Source organism: Macaca thibetana, chromosome 17 (genome assembly GCF_024542745.1).
Source record: "Macaca thibetana thibetana isolate TM-01 chromosome 17, ASM2454274v1, whole genome shotgun sequence".
NCBI classification, from domain to species: Eukaryota; Metazoa; Chordata; class Mammalia; order Primates; family Cercopithecidae; genus Macaca; species Macaca thibetana.
The window spans coordinates 76,916,034-76,936,944 of NC_065594.1; the positions used below are offsets into that span (position 1 = coordinate 76,916,034).

Genomic DNA, 20,911 nt, shown 5'->3' on the forward strand with positions numbered 1-20,911 from the left:
ACCCTTGCGGCAACTTGGCACTGCTACAAATGCAGAAAGATTTGAGGTCTTTTTTCCTGGATAGAATTTCTAGACCCACCCTGGGCCAGAAAAGAATTCACTGCTCTGATGGTGTGGACCCAGTCTCAGCAGAATTCATTTATTCCACAAATATTTAGTGAGTTTTCACTATATGATAGGTTCTTGAGATACATTATTAAATAAAACAGATGGAAATCCTTACCTTGGTAAAATGTAAGTTCTGGAATATTGAACATTTATTCCTTTTGTTTAACAAATCTACTTGTGAGCCAGATGGCTGAATAGAACCCTCCAGTGATCACTCTCCTGCAGGAATACCAATTTGCACAACTATCTACATAAGAGAGTACCTTCAAAAGAACCAAAATATCAGGTGAGTAATTACAGTAACTTGTTTGAACATAATATAAAGGAAAGGGGCACTGAAGAAGGTAGGACAGACAGTTTTGCACTGGCTATACCACTCGTTCCCCAACCCCAGGCAGCATATGGAGAAAGAATCTGTGTGCTTGGCAGAGAGAGTGAAGTGAGGTACGACTTTGCATTGAAGCTCAGTGCTGCCTTGTGACAGCAAAACACAACACAGGGCATAATTCTGCTGGTGCCCACCAAGGCAGCATTTGGACCAGCCTGGGCCAGAGGAGATTTCTTCATTCCAGCAGGAGGAACGTGAGTTCCAGCCAGCTTCACCACTGGCTGATGAAAGTGACCTGGAACCCAGAACAAATTTGAGTGGCAGTCAGGCCACAAAGGACTGCAGCCCTTGGGCAAGCCCTAGTGCTGCACTAATTTCAGAGGCAGTGGACTTACGGAACGATCCAAAGGAGCTGTGGTGGCCAAGGGAGTGACTGCATCACTCCTCCCCCAATTCAGGAAGTACAGCCCTGGGAGAGACTCCTGCTTGGGGGAAGGAGCAGGAAGATCTGAGGTCTTTTTTCCTGGATAGAATTTCTAGACCCACCCTGGACCAGAAGAGACCTCAGTGCCCTGATGGTATGGACCCAGTCTCAGCAGAATTCACTACCTGCTGATGAAAATGGCCTTGGGCCTTGAACAAACATGAGAAGCAACCAGTAAATCGTCACTGCAGGCCTTCGGTGAGCCCCAGTACTATATTAGTCTGCAAGGCTTCAAGTGTGGCCTTGTGCAATGCCAGCTATGGCAGCCCCAGGAGTGCTTGTGTCACCCTTTCTCTAACTCCAGGCAGCTCAGAGCAAAGAGAGACTCTATCTGATTGAAGAAAAGAGAGGAAAGAGAGTAAGAGACTTTGCCTGGTAACCCAGGAAATTCTGTCTTATCTTTCCCAAGTTCACCAAGGCTGTGTATCTAGGCATCTGAAAGAGTTGCAGGATTCCTGTACAACTCTTAGGAAAACAACCCTTAGGACAGTAGTCACTGTCCTAAGCCAGAGACCACAGGCTTAGGACACAACACTCAATCCCCTTTGAATTCATAGAAAGCCCTATCAAGAAGGATGAATGTAAATAAGCCCAGACTGCAATGATCAATACCTAACTCATTAATACCAAGACATTAACAAATGTCCCCAAGCATCAAGAACATTCAGGAAAACATGAGCTCAACAAATGGACTAAATAAGGCACCACTGACCAATCCTAGAGTGATGGAAACATGACCTTTCAGATAGGGAATTCAAAATAGCTGTCTTGAGGAAGCTCAATAAACTTCAAGATAACACAGAAGGAATTCAGAATTTTATCAGAGAAATTTAACAAAGAAACAGAAATAAAAACAGAAGATCAAGCAGAAATTCTGGAGCTAAAAAATTCAATTGACAAATTGAAAGTTTTATCAATTTCTTAAAATCAGCATTGATCAAGCAGAAGAAAAAAGTAATGAGCTTGAAGATAGGCTGTATAAAAATACAAAGTCAGAAGAGAAAAAAAAATTAATGAAGCACACTGACAAATTCTCAAAATGCCAAATCTAAGAGTTATTGGCCCTAAAGAGGATGAAGAGAGAAAGATCAGAGTAGAACAAAAAGGTTAAAGAACACCAAAATGATTCAAACCAAATAAGACTACCTCAAGGCATAGAATCAAACTCTCAAAGGTCAAAGATAAGGAAAAGATCCTAAAACCAGCAAGAGGAAAGCAGCGAATAGCATATAAAGGAACTTTGATATGTATAGCAACAGATTTCTCAGCAGAAACCTTAAGGCCGGGATTGAGTGGGATGACATATTCAAAGTGCTGAAGGAAAAGAAACGCTGGCAACAACCTATAGTATTATATACAGAAAAATCATCTTTCAAACATGAAGAAGAAATGAAAACTTTTACAGGCAAAAGCTGAGGGCTTTTGTCAACACTAGAACTGACTTATAAGAAATGTTAAAAAGAATTCTTCAACTTGAAAGAAAAGGATGTTAATGATGCCTGGTATAGTGGCTCAAGCCTGTAATCCTAGCACTTTAGGAGGCCAGTTTGAGACCAAACTGGGCAACATGGCAAAAACCCTTCTCTACAAAAAATAAAATAAAAATTAGACAAGTATGGTGGTGTGTGGTGGTGTGTGGTATAAACCCAGCTTCTGGGGAGGCTGAGGTGGGAGGATTGCTTGAGCCCAGGAGGTGGAGGTTGCAGTGAGCTGAGATCATGCCACTGCACCTGGGATCATGCCACTTCTCCAGCCTGGGATACAGAGCAAGATGCTGTCTCAATAAAAAAAAAAAAGAAAAGAAAAGAATAGAAAAGAAAAGTACATTAATGAGCAACAAGAAATCATCTGAAGGTATAAAAGAATAATAGTAAATATGTAGACAAATACAGAATACTTTAACACTATAATTGCTGCATGTAAACCATTCATATATTTAGTGGGATGACAAACCTATCAAAAATAATAATTACAAAAACTTTTTAAAAGATAGACAACATAAAAATATATAAATGGAAACAATAAAAAGTTAAAAAGTCGGCCAGGCGCAGTGACTCATGCCTGTAATCCCAGCACCTTGGGAGGTGGAGGTGGGTGGATCACTTGAGGTCAGGAGTTTGAGATCAGCCTGGCCAACAGGGTGAAACCCAGTCTCTACTAAAAACACAAAAATTAGCCAGGCATGGTGGTGAGCACCTGTAATCCCAGCTACTCAGGAGGCCGAGGCAAGAGAATCACTTGAACCTAGGAGGCAGAGTTTGCAGTGAGATAAGATTGTACCACTGCACTCCAGCCTGGGTGAGAGAGTAAGACACTGTCTCAAAAAAAAACAAAAAACAAACAAACAAAAAACCCAAAAAGTTAGAAGGGAGATGTAGTTGAAGTGCAGAGATTTTTACTTTTATCTTTGCTCTTTTTTCCTTTTCTTTATAATCAGATTTAAGTTGTCATCAGTTCAAAATAATTGCTTATGTTATTTGCAAGCCTCATGGTAACTACAAAACAAAAACCTATAAAATAAACAAAATAAGTGTAAGAAATTAAAACATCTAACCAGAGAAAATTACTTTTACATAAAGAAAGCCCAGTAAGTAAGGAAGGAAAAAAGAAGACCAACAAATAACCAGAAAACAAATAATGAAACAGTAGTGGGGATCTTTACCTGTCAATAATAATATTTAATGTAAATGGACTAAATTATCCAATTAAAAGATACAGAGATGATGAATGGATAGAAACCAAGACCTAACCATATGCTGCCTACAAGAAACTCACTCTACCTATAAAGACACACATAGACTAAAAATAAAGGGATGGAAAAAGATATTCCATGCAAGTGGAAACCAAAAAAGAGCAGAAGTTGCTACATTTATATCAGATAGAATATATTTCAAGACAAAAACTATAAAAAGAGAAAAAGAAAGTCATTATATAATGATAAAGAAGTCAGTTTAGCAAATAAATATGTATGTATCCAATACTGAAGCATCAAGATATATAAATCAAGTATTATGAGAGCTAAAGAGAGACATGCTCCCCAAGTCTTCAGATGAGAGCCCTTCAGCAGATAAAAGGGCAACTCTTCCACATGGGAACAGATTTTTTTTTTTTTTTTTTTTTTGAGACAGCCTCTCACTCTGTCGCCCAGGCTGGAGTGCAGCGCAGTGGCGCAATGTCGGCTCACTACAAGCTCTGCCTTCTGGGTTCACGCCATTCTCCTGACTCAGCCTCCAGAGTAGCTGGGACTACAGGCACCCGCTGCCACCACACCAGGCTAATTTTTTGTATTTTTAGTAGAGATGGGGTTTCACCATGTTAGCCAGGATGGTCTCAATCTCCTGACCTCATGATCCTCCCGCCTTGGCCTCCCAAAGTGCTGGGATTACAGGAGTGAGCCACTGTGCCTGGCAAGAGCCGAAAGATTCTAAGAGGGCTGTTCCACAATGAAATGAAACAGCATTTGGCCAGAGGAATTTTCCTGTTCCTGTGGAGAGTTTAAATAAAAATATAAGACAGAACAGATATAGTCAATTTAGCAAGCAAAAGTTAAAAGAGAGTAACATAAAACAGGCCAGTTTTGATGGCTTATACCTATAATCCCAGCACTTTGGGGGACTGAGACCAGTGGATTAGTTGAGTCCAGGAGTTCAAGACCATCCTGGGCAATATAGCAAAACCTCATCTCTACAAAAAATATAAAAATTAACCAGGCATTTGGCACATGCCTGTGGTCCCAGCTACTTGGAAGGCTGAGATGGGTGGACTGCTTGAGCTTGGGAGATTGAGGCTGCAGTGAGCTGTGATCATGCCACTGCACTCCAGCCTGAGCAATAGAGTGAGACCTTCTCTCAAAAAACAAACAAACAAACCAAAAAAAAAAAAAAAAAAAAAACCCACAAAACATTTAGTAATTAGATAAAAACAAGAAGACATGAGACCAAAAAAAGCACAATGTTGTTCACCTTTGAGTAATATTTATGTCATAATAATAGAAACTATGAATATTGACTGAATGAATAAGTATATTAGTATTTTGAGAAAATGGGGGGAGAGATGGTAGAAAATTAAATCTCATCTATCAATATATACACCTACTATGTACCCACAAAAATTAATTTTTTAAAAAAAGTTAAAAAAAGAAAATCTCATCTATCATAATATAAATCTATAGATATCTAAAATTTAAAAATGAAAAAATAACATTATGAGACTATTATTTTAAAACATAAGGTAAATTCCCAAAAAAAGCCAAAAGATTTTTAAGTGAGGGTTAAAAATGGACAGGGCAAAGAATCTTTGTTTTTCCTTATAAATCTAATAGGAAATTTTGACTTTAAAGAGCATGAACATGTTTTACTTTGATACAAAATAGTAAAAATATTTATCCATAAATAATGGAAGAAAGTATTAAAACAGATCTTTTTAGTTGTAATACAGGAAGTCTAAAAGCAAAAATGACTATTTAATGAAGGTTTGTTTCCATGATCCAGTTTTCTGTTTGTTTCCATGGTATTTTAGCAAATATTTTCATACAGTCTGAAATGGGCCTACTAAAACCCACTACAAAAACTAGATTCTTTGAAACATTAGAAATGTTTCTGAAAAGATAATTTAAGCATCTTAAGAGAAAAATTTACTGGAAAAAAAGCTTAAAAATTTAGCAATCTGTATGGTAAGGTTTCAGTCACCTCAAGAAATTTCCCTCTTTAGCAACCAAAATTATAACCTCTCAAAGAAAAAAAAACTTTAAGTGACAATCTTTATTACTTTATAGTTTATTAATAATTTGATAATAATTCTATGACTTCTATGAGCTCTCTATGACATCATTTTTCCGGGGAAAGCTATTTATGAAAATTTAGGTATATTTTTGGAATATAATGATAATTTATAATCTTTACAATATAATATTGAAATTATGACTTTATGATTGATCTTATGTCCATATGCAAAAATAAAGTTGTGTTTTTAAAAAGGGATCGAATCTATGTGTGTGATGAAGATTTATGTAAATAAGTAAAATAATTTCTAAAGTTGGTCTTTTAAACTTTTTTTAAAATTATACTTTAAGTTCTGGGGTACATGTGCAGAATGTGCAGGTTTGTTACATAGGCATACACGTACCATAGTAGTTTGCTGCACCCATCAACCCGTCATCTACATTAGGTATTTCTCCTAATGCTATCCTCCCCCTAGGCCCCAACCCCGCAATAGGCCCAGGTGTATGATGTTCACCTCCCTGTATCTATGTGTTCTCATTGTTCAACTCCCACTTATGAGTCAGAACTTGCAGTGTTTGGTTTTCTTTTCTTGTGTTAGTTTGCTGAGAATGGTGGTAGAAGAACCCTTAATAAGATTACCGGGAGTCATGCAAGTAAGGGCTATGCTTGTAAAAAATTTGGCTTTGAATCCATTTATATATGCTCCATCCTGTCTTCCTTCCCACCTCTTTTCTTCCTTCCTTCTTTTTATTCTCATGCAAAATCAAATGGTAACTCTCTAGAGAGGGTATGTTCAATGATAGGTTCGTGTAAACAGCAACTATATTGATTATCTTAGTGAATCACCTTAATAATGACTGGGTTGATAATCCTGGTTATATCTCTCTTGGGAAAAGGGACTATTAATACTTGTTTAAGAAAATGCTTATAAGGATATATAGCAATAAGCCAGTTTTTCCCTAAACATGGTCCTACTTAAAACCTTTGTGTCTTTGTAAGAGTTGTTCCCTCTTCTGGAAGAGTTGTCTTTCTAGTCTACCTAGCAAATCTTAACAATCTTTTAAATTTGGTTTCTCATCAACTCTTCTGATGTTATTATACATGGTTTCTCTTAACAATCGTCACTCCTAAACTCTATTAGCCAGCCATCCTTTGCTCTGTAAAATGACACAAAACGCCCAATACAGACTTCTAGTAGGATGTTCTGCAGTGCTACAGCTGGCTTTCCCATTAAATAAGTGTGGGTCATTAAAAGTCACTTCAAACCACTTATACCAGTGGTTTCTGTTGTTGTAATCATACAATTTAACTAATGCTTATCCAAGCCAAGAAAATGTGCATGGGCAGAAGATATATTTAATATCTTTCTGAAAGCTAATTTGAATGTTCTTTTGAGAAGACTCCATGAAGACTAAGTTCAAAAACACACACAAAGATGTTCAAAAACTAAATAGGAAAAAGAGATTCGAAAGTTTCCAAAACAATAAAAATCTAGAGGGATAGGAAACTCTGATGTTTCACAATAGTATCTTTTTCTTTGTAATTGAAAAGATAATTGTACATATTTAAGGAGTACAATGTAATATTTCTTTTTTTCTTTTTTTTTTGAGATGGAATCTTGCTCTGTCCCCCAGGCAGGAGTGCAGTGGCACAATTTCGGCTCACTGCAAGCTCTGCCTCCTGGGTTCATGCCATTCTCTTGCCTCAGCTTCCCGAGTAGCTGGGACTACAGGTATCCGCCACCATGCCTGGCTCATTTTGTGTATTTTTTTTTTTTTTTTTGGTAGAGAGGGGGTTTCACCGTGTTAGCCAGGATGGTCTTGATCTCCCACCTCGTGATCCGCCCACCTCAGCCTCCCAAAATCCTGGGATTACAGGCATGAGCCACCATGCCTGGCCCAATGTAATATTTCAATACATGTGTACAATGTATAGTGATCAAATAAGGGTAATTAGCAAATCTGTCACCTCAAACATTTATTATTTGTTTGTGTTGGGAACATTCACAATCTTAGTTCTAGTTCAATAGCACTGCAGGGTGACAGTAGTTAACAAAAATTTATGAATCTTTTTCAGTTCCCTGCTCTATAAATACATTGAAACTGAAAATCATGGAAGATACATTATAAATGTAGTTTACACAAGAAAGAGGCCTGTTTTCCAATTTGTAGGGTTGGACACACAAAAAAGTTTGGTTATTTTCCCAAAGATTAGTGGAAAATGAAAAGAAAATTAAAATTTGATTTTTTTTTTAATGCTTAAGGCTTGCATGTCTTCTATGGCTACCTATTTCAACTAAACTTTAGGATTAACCAATTAGCCTTACCCATTTCAACTAAACTTTTGGATTAACCAATTAGCCATGATAACATAAGTTGTGATTTTCTTTTTTTTTTGTTTTGTTTTGTTTTGTTTTGTTTTTTGAGATGGAGTCTCACTCTCTCGCCAGGCTGGAGGGCAGTGGCACAATGTCAGTTCATTGCAACCTCTGCCTCCCAGGTTCAAACGATTCTCCTGCATCAGCCTCCTGAGTAGCTGGGACTACAGGCATGCACCACCACGCCCAGCTAATTTTTGTATTTTTAGCAGAGACTAACATGGGGTTTCACCTCGGCCGCTCAAAGTGCTGCAATTACAGGTGTGAGCCACTGCACCCAGCTGATAACATAAGATTTTTAAATGACTTCTATCATAATCACTTTCTCTTATGTAATACTTTTGCTCATTAACAAATACTATGAATGTTTATATCACCCCAAAATTCATACATTGATACCCACTCCCCAAAATGGTAATGTCAAGAGAGGGGGACTTTCGGGGATTATTAGTGAAGCAGCTCCATTGTCTGGGGTATATACTTTGGGGTACGTTGTCATGAGCCAGGAAAATTTAAGACATGGACACACATGAGGAGTTTAGGAGGGAAGTTTAATAGGTAGAAGGGAAGAGAAAGAGAACCAGTTTCCTCTATAGAGGAAGGGGTCTCTGAGTGGAAAGGACAGGCTGGCAGTAAATGTGCAAAGTTTTATAGTCCAGTTTGAAGAAGTGGTATCTGATTTACATAGGGCTCATAGATTGGTTGTATCAGGTATGACATTGACATAGTGCACAGGGAAGGCTGGTCACCCCACCCTAATCTTCTTATGCAAATGGGCTTTCCAGTTGATGGGTACCATCCTGTCTGTACCTTACAGCACATATGGCTGGCAGAGAAGGGAAGATGGAGCCACCATCTTGAAAATGTCTAGTTCTTAGTTCCTGCTGGCATTCATCCATGCAAGCTCCCAGCTTGCAGGCTGTTCTTTGTTAGAAAAGGATTTGGGGCTGCTTTTCATTAAAAACCCTCCATACCCTTGCTATCTGCCTAAGTGATTTCTTCTTAAATCCTGTATCATTAGGTCATGAGGAACCTGCCATCATGTGCAGGATTAGTGCCCTCATAAAAGAGGCTCAAGCGAGCCTGTTCACCCTTTTCGCCATTTGAGGACTCAGCAAGTAGATACCATCTTCAAAGCAGAGAGTGAGCCCTCAGCAGATACTGAATCTGATGGAAAATTGATCTTGGATTTCCCCACCTCTAGAACTACAAGAAATAAATTTCTGTGTTTATAAGTCATCCAGTATCTTGTATTTTATTACACCAGCCCCAATGGACTAAGACAACAAGTTAAATACTTATTCAGTGTATTCAATGCTTTAGGCACTAGACTAAGTTCTGAGATAGAGCTATGAGAAAGGAAAATGTGGTCCTGCCTTCATGGGGCTTAAAATTGTTTAAGTTGTATTATTTTTCAACATCTCATTGAATTATAAATATGTTTACATGTATGTTTTCCATGCTCTTTGACAACTGCCTAAAAGGTAGGAAATATAATTTCTATTTTTTACAGTTTCGGTGCCTTACAAAGTATCTGGTACCTAGCAAAGACTAACTAAAAGTTGGTTGAACTGAATTACTAGACAAAGGCAAAAACGTTATTTTCTCTAAAAGTCCTAATACCTACGAGTTTATCTAGATCAATATTTTGCCTTATACTTTGTATATTTGTCTGCTGTAAACCAATGGCTGGAATTGAAGCTTAAGTGCATCAATAACTTTTTAATGAAAAAAATGACTACATGATTGCACAATTACATATTAATTGGGGCATCATTTATCAAGGGAAGTATTTACACAGCAAGCACCTACTTTCGGAAATTTTCACCATAGTTTGTCCTCAGCATGTCTCCAGCACAAAAGTTCAGCAAGGAAATAACCTCACAGTCATACAAGTGCTGGAAAGTTAATGAATTTCATCTGCACAAAAGATGAGTCAGAATAACAATTCATTTCTAGTGAGGAAGGGCCTTTGAGCTGAGATTCTTCAAATGTTGTGTTCCTCCCCACACTTAACACTTTAATCCTATAATAACAGCCTGAAATATACATAAGAATTCCTTGGAACAGCTTGTACTTTTAACAAGTTTTATTCAGCTAAAATTCTCTTTATTCCTACCCAGCAGAAAAATCAATGAATAATCAATATCATTGATATTGAAACCTTAATCAATATCATTGATAATTTAACCTCAAAGGTCTACATTATCCTCTCTGACTCCACAATGAAATCTGGTTTTGTTTTTAGGATTCCTTGCTTAATAAAATAATCTAAATGTTGTCAAGTATATTTGCTCTGTCATGTGGTCTTAACATCAGTTTTTGATGTTTCTTTGCTACCCATGGATGTCAAGATTTCTTTAGCAGATGGTGGAGTTTCACACTTCCAGTTTCTCAATATAACTGGAGCAGATATCTGGGTAACATGCAGCCATAATTTACTAAAAGTACAGTCACCTTATTGTGTTGTTTTTCTTGAGAAATTTAAAAATATAGAGAAGTACAAATAACATAGCAAGTATCCATGAACCTACCACCCATCATTGAAAGCTGTGAACATTTTGACACATTTGATTTGAATCTTTTTTTAGAAAGAAAATACAATAAGCATTATGGACAAAATCTGTAGCAGGACAAGCCGCAGACAAAACTCCTTAAGACACTAAGTTAAAGAAGGAAGGGGTTTATTCGGCCGGGGGCATCCACAAGACTCCTCTCTCAAGAGCTGAGCTCCGCAAGTGAGCAATTCTTGTCCCTTTTAAGGGCTCACAACTCTAAGGGGGTTCACATGAGAGGGTCGTGATCAATTGAGCAAGCAGTGGGTACATGACTGGGGGCTGCATGCACCAGTAATTAGACTGGAACAAAACAGGATAGGGATTTTCACAGTGCAATTCTTTACAACGTCTGTAATCTATAGATAACATAACCAATTAGGTCAGGGGTCGATCTTTAACTACCAGACCCAGGGTGTGGTGCCAGGCTGTCTGCTTGTGGATTTCATTTCTGCCTTTTAGTTTTTACTTTTTCTTTCTTTGGAGGCAGAAATTGTGCATAAAACAATACGAGGGGTGGTCTCCTCCCTTATTCCCCACCTTTGGGACTCTCAATAGTGGGAGTTCTCACTTTCATTTTTACTACTTCTGTCTTCTTGCAAGACAGATTGATAGTGATTCATATAGTACACTTGTGCTGAAACATTTTGGTGAACTAAGGTAGCAATGAAGCTTTTTATCAGTTGAAGAAGTACAGGTAGCAAACAAGGGAGCAGTAAGCAGGTTCCTATTACAATTATAACTCTTATTATAAGAGTTTCAAATCCTCCTAGTGCTGGGAACCATTTTCTAAACATGGCCCCAGGATCAAATCTATGCCACACTTGGATGGGCACATGTTCCAGTTTTGTCATATCTCTAACTATGTCTTCAACTACTTGCCTTTGATTACTTATGTGTAGACAGCAATTAGTAAGGTTAAATTTCCTACAGACCTCTCCTTCAGCTGCTAGCAAGTAGTTGAGAGCTAATCTATTTTGATAGATAGCATTTCTTATCTGAGTTCCTTGCTGGGCCAGAATAGTCAAGGCTCTGCCAGTTTTATTAGTGAATGTTTTTAAGACAGCTTGTAACTGTATGATTCGGTTGATCATGTAAATGGGGATCCGGTATCCCCATGAGCAGTCTTGTGCCTAAGTAGCAGGCCCATAATATTGTATGATTCTCTCAGGGGGCCATTTTTCATTTTTTAAAATTTCTTATAGCTATGCTTTTCTTTTCATGGGAAGCAAGGACAGGGAAGCCCAGGAGCACACCTGTTTTTATGGGCAGAAGGAAGAAAGATGGTTTAATAGTGCTAATAACACAACTACCTGCCTTCTGGTCGGGTAATTTGGCATAAGCTCTGTGCCCACATATCCAGTACAATCCAGTGGGGGTTGTCCAGTCCTGGTAGGACTCCAGGTGGGTCCACACAGTTTGCAACTTTGGGAATTTACTAAATGGATTTCTCTGTGTGATTTGAACTCTACTAAGTGACTGTTTTTGTGGTACCATTATACTATTTCTGTGGTACCATTATACAGTTTCTGTCTCAGACAACTAAGTCATCCTATGAGGTGAGTTCTTTTCCTTCTCTAGCTATGCAATATTGTCCAATAATTAAGGCTTTTAGGACCCAGAAATTATCACGGTGGTTCTTTTGAGTCAGGAATTCATCAGGAACTGGGTCTGTAGGTACTAATTCTCGGGCTTCCCATGGCCATTGATCTATTACAGTTCCTCCACATAAATAACATGAAGTGACATTGAGAGACTGGGCTACATGCTCGGCTAATTGCAAAAACAAATTTCTTGTTTTTCCTGGATTTCTGGTACTGGCACATTTAGTTCATGATAGAAAGTTTGAAACACTGGCTCAGGAGAGCGTTTGTAAACTTCTCCTTGGACTAAGATATTTACTTGAGGATCCAATCCAGCCCTTTCGATTCCTAAGGTCACACGCTCTTCTTTTTTCCAGCGAGGATCAAAGGGATTGGTTATTACTAGCTCTAAGGGGTTACATTTTCCCTTAGTACAGGAAGGGCTATTTTTTCCTTTCTGAAGGTGGACTGGATCTTTTTCATTTTTTTTAATCCACGTGGCCTAAATGACACAAGACCAGTATTTACATTTCCACACAGTCCTAATTTATGACAGATGTACTTATTTTCTGCCATATAGCCTCTTTTCTAATTAAGAGAACTATACCTTATTCCTAACTTATTACTATTAATGACAGCACAGGCATCAAATTTTAAGGTGACTTGTTTGGGCACCCGTTTTTCTACTGTTTTGGCTAACACTTTACTCATATCATTTATGAGCCTCCACCAGTCCTCAGTCCTTAATCTTATTTTTAAAACTGTGGTCATGGGAGGCTTAGATGGGTTACAACACATATCAGGTTGGTCATTTCCTGGGCTACATACCTTGTATAGAATAACATTATACAAACAAGTTCTTTTTAGAATTCCAGTACACTTACAATAACCATAAAATAATAGGACCATAGCAACCTTTTGTCCTATCTCAGTGACTTAATGTATACACTGGGAGCAGTCCTCAGTCTGAGGAAGGTTAGTTGAAGTCCTTACTGTAAAAGTACAAATTTTAAGGAAAATGAGTCCTGCGATGAGTTTTCTCATGCTTCGGCCATGCATGGACCAGTCAGCTTCCGGGTGTGACTGGAGCAGGGCTTGTCATCTTCTTCAGAGTCACTTGGCAGGGGTTGACGAAGCTGCTCCCGTCCACATACCACTCACAGTCTACTGATGTTTAAGGATGGTCTCGGAGGTTGGGCCTGCTAGAAAAAACTGAGTCCAACACCTCTACACAGTTATGTTCAACTGGGCTCTCTGATACTGGGAGCAAGGTGATGGGGTTTAGGGTGTTGCAAACTTCAGTGGTTATGTGGGAATTTTCACATAGCAAGCTTTGGTACTTGGTTAATCTAGCATTTGTTAACCAATGGTGCCCTTTGGTAGTCATTAAAGTTACCAAAGCATGGGGGGGCCTTTATATTCAAGTTTTGCCTAAGGGTTAGTTTATCTGCTTCTTGTGCTAACAGGGCCGTTGCTGATAGGGCCTTTAGATCTGGGGACCAGCCTTTGGAAATCCTGTCTAGTTGTTTTGAGAGATAGGCCACTGGCCTTGGCCAGGGCCTCACAGTCTGGGTTAAAACTCCAACTGCCATTTTTTCTTTTTCTGACACGTAGAGTGTAAAGAGTTTTGTCAGGTCAGGTGACTTCAGGGCTGGGGCCGACATGAGTTTTTCTTTTTACTCATGAAAAGCTCGTTGCTGTTGGTTGTAATAGATATAGTTTATCTAATCTACATTTTTATTAACTGTCATCTACCAAAATATTGACTCAAATCCTGCATCTATTTGATTTCAAGCTTTAAATTGATCTGGTATTCCTCGTGGGACTCCAATTGCATCTAAATAGACATGAGAGTTGAAAGACCCATAAGGGGCTTCTCTCGCTTTATGGTGTCTTATATTTTTTTCCTTCTGGTTGATGAAATGCCAGAGTGAAAGGGATAGCCAACTGGACTAAAGTACAAATGCCACTCCAGTTATTCGGCAGAGTGCCCAGGAAAGGTCCACCACGATACCACCACACATCCACTCTGGGATGAACAAGGGCTCACTGATTGATAAGCTCTTGAAAATTCTTAAGCCTGCTGCATCCTTTCAGGTCTCCAAGGAATGCTAAGTTTTCTCCCTGTCATGAGAGACACAAAGTGAACTTAGTGTTGGGAGGTGGAGGCCGGATGGCCCTCGGGGTCTGACCCGCAGGGTGCTGGACTTTGGGATATAGCAGAGAGAGTTTGGTATGACTTATTACTCTAGGGTTTAGAATCCTGGAAAAGAGCTACCATGTAGCCCACACCTGGTCGACTAGAGGACTACCTTAGTGGAAAGGGGACAATCTGGGCCTCTGGCCTGCCATGTGCACAAGCATAACAATTGCTTTTGTTTAACGTGCAGATGGAATATTTGATCCATTTTAACCAGGCATTTGCATCTTGGTATCTTGTCTTAATTGCTAACGTTTGTTTTAAGTCTTTAACTTCTATGATCCTCTAGTAAAATGAATGTATGGTTTTAGGAAATTATAAAAACCGGTTGGGGCAGTCCATCTTTAGTGGTCCAGAGAACATTGGACCAACTACAGCATGAAAGCTCTACATTGGGGGGCAAGACTCCTGGTTGGCACTAGGGTCTTTATCAAAATATCCCTGGATTAAATGGTCTTAGTTTACTAATGCCCAGTCTGAGGAGAGTCAGGAGGGACAGAAGTACTTTTCTGAAGTAAAAAGCTGTCTTTGACTTGGCAAGTCCCCACAGGATATAACAAGGCAAGCATTAAATGCAACAGTTTGAGGCAAAATTGACTTGGTTATGTTAATAACTAGATGGTCAACAATAGAATGAGGAAAGAAGAAAGAGTAATAGAATGGATGAAAAGGGTTAAATTTTTCTTAGCTTTAGTTTGGTTGGGTTTTTCCCTGGGACTATGGTCTACGACTCTGGAGTGGGTGGTGCTTTCCTGACTCGAGTGTGATGAGTCCATCCATTTTTTTTTTTTTTTCTGTACGAACAGCAGCAGTCTTGGTGGCTAGCAGCACAAGGTAGGGTCCTTCCTAGGCTGGCTCGAGTTTTTCTTCTTTCTACCTTTTGATGAGAACGTGATCTTCAGGCTAGTGCTGGTTTACCAGAAATTCTAGGGGTGATACATGTGCTAAAAGACTTTTAGCTTTTGAGAGAAAGGAAAATGGAAGATAAACCAAGAATACAAATTTTAAGAAATTGACCTTTCCTTAAGGTCAATTTCTTAAAAAGGTATCTTAAGGGACCTTCCTCTTAAGGGACCTTGGCAGTGGACTTTATAGTGCTTAGTGCCTTTTTACTGAGAAATTTCCTTTAGCACCTAATTTTATTAGTTTTTAAACCTAAGAAAGCCAAATACCATTTTACATTTAACAATACTTCTCATATGATTTTTATACCAGATAAACTAAATTTTATCTTTATATTAGTGTGTTATTAATGTTAAACCTATTTTAATAGACATATTTATCTAATTTTGTAGACATATTTATCTAATTTTTAATGTTTGACTGTAAGGTAAGATTTTATAGACTCTTTTTAACCTTTTATAATTTTTGCTAAAGAGCAGGTTGGTGCTTTAAGAAAAATCTGTTATGCTTTTACTTTAATGTCCAGTTCACAGAAAAACTGAATGATACTTCTTTAACTTTAGCTAATATGTTTACACACATAATTTTCTTTACAATCAACGTTTTAAAACTTGCTCAAACCTTCAAAACAATAATTTTTTTAACTTTTTAATGTTGGTAAAAATGTACATTCTTATGCCTCCTTATAATCCTTTTACCAAAGGTATATTTTACTTTTCTTATACACCTTGCACATAAACTGTTTTTTTTTTTAATAGTTTTACATTCAGGAGGCCTAATTACTTTTAAATTATACAACATTTTTTGCATAAATTCTTTTTTATAACATTTTTCTCTTTCATGACTTTCACAGACAATTCTTCGACATGCCTCAAACTTTCTGACAGATGCTGAGGTGGGCAGATCACCTGAGGTCAGGAGTTCGAGACCAGCCTGGTCAATATGGTGAAACCCCATCTCTACTAAAAAAATACAAAAAATTAACTGGGTGTCATGATGCATTTCTGTAATACCAGTTACTTGGGAGGTGGAGGCAGGAGAATTGCTTGGACCCGAAAGGCAGAGGTTGCAGTAAGCTGAAATTGCACCACTGCACTCCAGCCTGGGTAACAGAGTGAAACCCTGTCTCAAAAAAAAAAAAAAAAAAAAAAAAAAAGAAAGCAAAAAACAGGAGCCAGCATCAGGGTCTTATCTCACAGCTGGGATGGAGTTCTTCACTGTGTTTTTCTGTGCTTTTAGTGTAATCATCACCCAAAGAACACACATTGTATGCATTAGGTAATTTCTCATCCCTCACCTGCCCCCACTCTCCCACCTTTCTGAATCTCCAAAGTCTATTATTCTATCTTCTATGTCCATGTGTACACATTATTTAGCTCCCACCTGTAAGTGAGAACATGCCCTATTTGACCTTCTTTTTCTGACTTACTTTACTTAAGACAATGGCCTCCAGTTCCATCCATATTGCTGCAAAAGATATGATTTCATTCTTTTTTAGGGATGAGTAGTATTCTGTATTCCATGTTGTGTGTGTATACGTGTGTGTGTGTATATATATAAAAAATATGTATATATGTATATATCTCATACCATATTTTCTTTATCCAATTATTCATTGATGGGAACTTAGGTTGATTCCACATCTTTGCTATTGTGAATACTGCATTAATAAACATGTGAGTACAAGTATCTTTTTTTAATAATAATTTCTGTTCCTTTGGGTAGATACCCAGGAGTAGGACTGCTGAATTGAACAGGAGTTCTAATTTTAGTTCTTTGAGAAATCACTATACTATTTTCCGTAGAGGTTGTACTAATTTACATTCCCACCAGCAGTAGGTAAGCGTTCCCTTTTCTCCCCATTCTAGCCAGCATCTGTTATTTTTTGACTTTAGAAGGAGCCTTGCTCTGTTGCCCAGGCTAGAGTGCAGTGGCGCGATCTCGGCTCACTGCAAGCTCCGCCTTCCGGGTTCACGCCATTCTCCTGCCTCAGCCTCGGGAGTAGCTGGGACTACTGGCGCCCCCCACCACACCCGGCTATTTTATTTTTGTATTTTTAGTAGAGACGGGGTTTCACCATGTTAGCCAGGATGGTCTCGATTTCCTGACCTTGTGATCTGCCCGCCTTGGCCTCCCAAAGTGCTGGGATTACAGGCGTGAGCCACCGTGCCTGGCCCAACTTTTTTATAATATCCATTCTGAGTGGTGTAAGATGGTATCTCATTATGATTTTGGTTTGCATTTCTCTGATGTTTACTGATGTTGAGCATTTTTTCATATGCTTTTCATTTGACCATTTATATATCTTTGTAAAATGTCTGCTCATATCTTTTGTGTACTATTGAATAGGTTTTGTTATTTTTGTTGTTGTTGAACTGTTTGAGTTTCTTTTAGGTTCTGGATATTAGCCCTTTGCCAGAGGTATAATTTGCAAGTATTTTCCCCCATTCTGTGGGCTGTCTGTTCACTGTTATTTCTTTTGCTATGCAGAAGCTTTTTAGTTGAGTTAAATTTGTCTGTTTTTGTTTTTGTTGCATTTGGCTTTGTGTTGTTAGTCATGAATTCTTTGCATAGATCATTGTCTAGAATTGTTTTTCCTAGGTTTGCTTCTACAATTTTTATAATTTTAGGTCTTACATTTACTTCTTTAATCAATCTTGAATTAATTTTTGTATACAGTGAGAGATAGGGGTACAGTTTTATTCTTCTACATATGTCTATCCAAATTTTAAATCCAAATAAAAACTCCAAGAAATCACATGGATTGATAGAATTGGAATAACATAAATTTTCTTTGTCATTATAATCATTGTGCTATCACTGTTTATTTCTAACTTGCAGCTTAAACACAGAATATGTGGTGACACAAACAGCTCCTGAAGCAAACTCAAACTTTTCCAAACCAGTACAACATTACTCTTGAAAAGAATCCCATGAGGTAGGCGGATCACATGAGGCCAGGAGTTCAAGAGCAGTGTGGGCAACATGGCAAAACCCCGTCTCTACTAAAAATACAAAAATTAGCCCAGCGTGGTGGTGCGCACCTGTAATCCCAGCTACTCAGGAGGCTGAGGCAGGAGAACCTCTTGAACCCAGGAGGCGGAGGTTGCAGTGAGCTGAGATTGCACCACTGTACTTCAGCCTGGGCAACAAGAGCAAAACTCTGTCTCAAAAAATAAATTAATTAAAAATAAAAGAATCCCATGTAGCTAATTCTGCAGATGTTGAGGGCTGACTGTGTAACTGAGAGATCTCTGAATTAACTTCATTTAAACACAGTTTATTAAAGAATAGGTAATGAAATTGTGGTTACCAGTGGCTGGGGAAATGCGGAAATGTTGGTCGAAGTATACCAAGTTTTAGTTGGCCTAGAGGAATGAGTTCTGGAGATCTGTTACGTGGCATGGCAACTATAATTAGTAATAATGTATAGTATACTTGAAAATTGCTAAGAGAGTAGATTTTAAATGTTTTTATAGCAAAAATGATAAGTATGTGTGGTGATGGATATGTTCATTAGCTTGATTCAGACATTCTGTATGTTTGATACATATATCAAACCATCACAGTGTCCACCATAAGTATATACACTTTGTCATCTGTGAATTCACATAAATAAATAAATACAATTTTTGAAATCTTATTAAAAAATGTAAACATAGAAGGAACTGATTTTTTTCACAAAGGAGCATTTTATCACTGACATTGTTTGAAACTACAGACTCATGGTGATAATACAAAGCAGACTAATGCTTAGCTGTCTTTATTATTGTTTCCAAAACTGTGTATAAGCACTGCACTCCTTATTACCTATTCTCTGGGTGGATTTCTTCCACTGCCTTACCCTTGTTATGCCATCGTTAGCAACCCATGGCAGTAGCCTCTGTTGAAGAAGGCTGGTGATAGTTAAGACACCACATTCTGAACCCAAGCAGTCCAGTTTAGTTTCTGCCCATCGCTGGGACCTCTTTAGTACCTCTGGGTCTCCATTTTCCTCAGTCTAGTAGAGGTTATTCAGGGTGTCAGAGACGGGGGAGGAGAACATCTCCATGGTTTCCATGCAAAAGTATGCTAGGCTCTCAATGTCCACACAGCTCTCTTGTCACCCCCACCCCCACCCCCACACCACATGGCTGGATTAGAAAGGGTGTGGCCACCTGAAAAGATTTTACTTATCATTGTTGCGTCTATATTCAAAGTGATTGATATATCTTTCATTTTTTCGTAGTTAATTGTCTTGGTTTGGTATCAATGATATGTTGTAGAACAAGTTGGAAATTTTCTAGCTCTCTGTTCTTTCAAACAATGTAAATACAGAAACCCAGCTCCTTGAAGTTGTTATAGATTTCACCAATAAAATTCCCTGGACTGGAACCTTTGGGTGGGGTAATATTTGACTTAATTTTTTAAATTAAATAAAATTAAATTTAGCCTCTGTAAAAATTACATATGACACATAAATAATTTAATTAATATGGAAAAGGCAAAGATGAGAAAGATGAGGGTAAAATACTCAAATCCCATCACACGTGAATAATCATTAACATTCATACTTTTGTAAAAACCAAATAATGTATTTTTCAATAAAAAGATTAAATGTAACTTATCCAAATTTAATAGAAGAAAAATAAACTGAAGTAAAACCAGTGAGATCACTTAATCCTCACATAAATGTTTCTTCACTCCATGAGATATTTCCCAACAAAAGATTCTTCTAGAGTCTTCTAGATTCTTTTATGGTTCAGAGCATGATAATTGGGTTTTCACGCTACGTGTGAGATGTACCTCCCTCAAACCTTAAGACGTCAGCACATTACCAATCCAACATGAAGATACCAGGGAAGATACTAAATAAAACACTCAGTGTAGAATCACTACATCTCATTAAAAACGCAATATGATTTTAGGTGGTATCAACTGCTTACCTGCAGGGCTAGCTGAATGCATTAGCAATTTCATTCTTCTTCCTATTTCAAGTATTTGTATTCTGTAACCGTAATTCCCAAAGTTGTTTAGAATTTGTTTTATCTATAGATCAGTTCAATGCTCACCACCAGGGCAGAGCCTTCATTTCTAAGTTCTTTATTTTATTTCATCTCTAGGTTTTTGTCATCAAGGAATTTGCTGAAGAGGGCTCATACCATATTTCATGGGCCAGCCTGAAAGTTTCCTAAATCTTTGAAAGCAAGGCTGACTTTGTTAGTGTGCAACCCATGCAGTAATACAGAATCTTGCACTGAGACAAGAAGTATACCCCATGCTTGGGCTAATTCATGTTCTGCTGTCATCATTTTGAAATTCTTAATATATTTTGTATCTAGGGGTACCTCGTATTCATTTTTGCTTTGGGCCCCACTAACTATGCAGCTGGTTTTGATGGAAAGACATTTGTTTTGACACGGTAGCGCTCAGTCACTCTCTCCTTCAGAACATAGCAGCAAATGCCTGCTAATAATTGACATCACCATAGAGAAGTTGGAGGTCTGCCTAATGGCTTTCTCTATTTAGGCTATTTGATATTGAAACTTGGATGCCTGAAGAAACCTGTTTTTATCTTTGAAGTGCGACCACTAAACCAGAATATTTCTCTGGGTTAAGCCTCCTACATTGCATAGTTTGGGGACCACAGTGTGGCCCTGCTTCAATCTGAAG

At 38.1% G+C, this 20,911-nt stretch overlaps 1 non-coding gene across 1 annotated transcript; it reads left to right on the forward strand.

The window, feature by feature from the left end:
- The first annotated feature begins 19,987 nt into the window (after positions 1–19,987).
- LOC126940913 (small nucleolar RNA U13) lies at positions 19,988–20,086 on the forward strand. Its single transcript, XR_007720982.1, has one exon. It is a non-coding gene; the product is annotated as a small nucleolar RNA U13 (small nucleolar RNA).
- The last annotated feature ends 825 nt before the right edge of the window (positions 20,087–20,911 follow it).